Source organism: Salvelinus sp. IW2-2015, linkage group LG23 (assembly GCF_002910315.2).
Source record: "Salvelinus sp. IW2-2015 linkage group LG23, ASM291031v2, whole genome shotgun sequence".
Taxonomy (NCBI): Eukaryota; Metazoa; Chordata; class Actinopteri; order Salmoniformes; family Salmonidae; genus Salvelinus; species Salvelinus sp. IW2-2015.
Genome location: NC_036863.1, coordinates 10,706,244 through 10,708,689, shown reverse-complemented (window position 1 = coordinate 10,708,689; position 2,446 = coordinate 10,706,244).

Sequence of the window (2,446 nt, the reverse complement as noted above, 5' to 3'; positions counted from 1 at the left end):
CAAAAAGCGTATTTCTCTCAAATTTGTTTACATCCCTGTTAGTGAGAATTTCTCCTTTGCCAAGATAATCCATCCACCTGACAGGAGTGGTATATAAGTAGCTGATTAAACAGCATGATTATTACACAAGTGCATGTTGTTCTGGGGACAATAAAAGGCCACTAAAATGTTGAGTTTTGTCACACAACACAATGCCACAGATGTCAAGGGAGTGTGCAATTGGAATGCTGACTGCAGGAATGTCCACCAGAGCTGTTGCCAGATAATTTAATGTTAATTTCTCCACCATAAGCCACCTTAGACGTTTTAGAGAATTTGGCAGTATGTCAACAGGCCTCATTGTGCCCAGCTTCGCGCGTTGATCAACGAGGTAGGTGGCCTGTTACTTTTTCCCCAATCTGCGCAGCGCATTCAAATGCTAAAATGGCTTGTGTGATATTAGGTTTTAGTAATTTGCTAGGTTATTGTTATCTGTGTTTTACCAAAACAAAGGTAAGCTACCGGAGACAATTTATCTGGCTATACTTGCTGAACGGGGCTTACAATAGATTTGATTGATTGTTCAGGTTCACCATCAGCAATAGTTTTGCTTTAAACTATCAGTATATGTGGTCATTTGTAGCTGTACAGGGTCATGTTGATCATAACTAGGACAGCAGTCACTTTTGTGAGGTGCACTGCATGGCCAAAGAGAGATCACTCAAAAACATGATGGGGTGAAATCCAATGTTACGCTATATATACAGTACCAGTCAAAAGTTTGGACACGCCTCATTCAAGGGTTTATTTTTACATTGTAGAATAATAGTGAAGACAAACTATGAATTAACACACATGGAATCATGTAGTAAGCAAATAAGTTTAATCAAAATATATTTGAGATTCTTCAAAGTAACCACCCTTCACCTTTGACAGCTTTGCACATACTTGGCATTCTCTCTACCAGCTTCACCTAGAATGCTTTTCCAACAGTCTTGAAGGAGTCCCCACATATGCTGAGCACTTGCAGGCTGCTTTTCCTTCACTCTGCAGTCCTACTCATTCCAAACCATCTCAATTGGGTTAAGGTCAGGTGATTGTGAAGGCCAGGTCCTCTGATGCAGCACTTCATCACTCTCCTTCTTGGTCAAATAGCCCTTACACAGCCCATAGGTGTGCTGGGTCATTGTCTTGTTGAAAAACAACTGATAATCCCACTAAGCGCAAACCAGATGGGATGGCTGCAGAATGTTGTGGTGGCCATGCTGGTTAAGTGTGCCTTGAATTCTAAATAAATCATTGTCACCAGCAAAGCAAAGCACACCCACACCATCACACCTCCATGCTTCACGGTGGGAATTACACATGCGGCGATCATCCGTTCACCTACTCAGCGTCTCACAAAGACACGGCGGTTGGAACCAAAAATCGCAAATTTGGACTCATCAGACCAAAGGACAGATTTCCACCAGTCTAATGTCTATTGCTCGTGTTTCTTGGGCCAAGCAAGTCTCTTCTTCTTAGTGTCCTTTAGTAGTGGTTTCGTTTCAGCAATTTTACCATGAATGCCTGATTCACGTAGTCTCCTCTGAACAGTTGATGTTGAGGTGTGTCTGTTACTTGAACTCTGAAGCGTTCATTTGGGCTGCAATCTGAGGTGCAGTTATTCTCATGAACTCTACAGCAGAGGTAACTCGGTCTTCCTTTCCTGGGGCGGTCCTCATGAGAGCCAGTTTCATCATAGCGCTTGATGGTTTTTGCGACTGCACTTGAAGAAACTCTCAAAGTTCTTCACATTTTCCCAGATTGATTGACCTTCATGTCTTAATAAAGTAATGATGGACTGTTGTTTCTCTTTGGTTATTTGAGCTGTTCTTGCCATAATATGGACTTGCCATTTCACCAACTAGGGCTTCTGTATACCACCTATCTTGTCACAATAGAACTGATTGGAATTTCTTTCCTTAATGCATTTGAGCCACAAATGAACTTTTATCAAGGCACACCTGTTAATTGAAATGCATTCCAAGGGTGCCCAATGACTATTCCAGACTACCTAATGAAGTTGGTTGAGAGAATGCCAAGAGTGTGCAAAGCTGTCATCAAGGCAAAGGGTGGCTACTTTGAAGAATCTCAAATCTCAAATATATTTAGATTTGTTTAGCACTTTTTTGGTTACTACATGATTCCATGTGTTATTTCATAGGTTTGTCTTCGGTATTATTCTACATGTAGAAAAGAGCAAAAATAAAAAACCCTGGAATGAGTAGGTGTGTCCAAACTTTTGACTGGTACTGTATATTCATTTGCTATGCCATAGCTAATTTGAAAGCAAATATTACATTTCAGCTCAAACACTTAATCTGTAAAAATGACAAGTTAATTAGTGGGTGATTGTCATTGCAAAACCAAAGTGTGGTTGACAAAAACAGAGGCTACATTCTGGTAGACCAACATGACTACATAG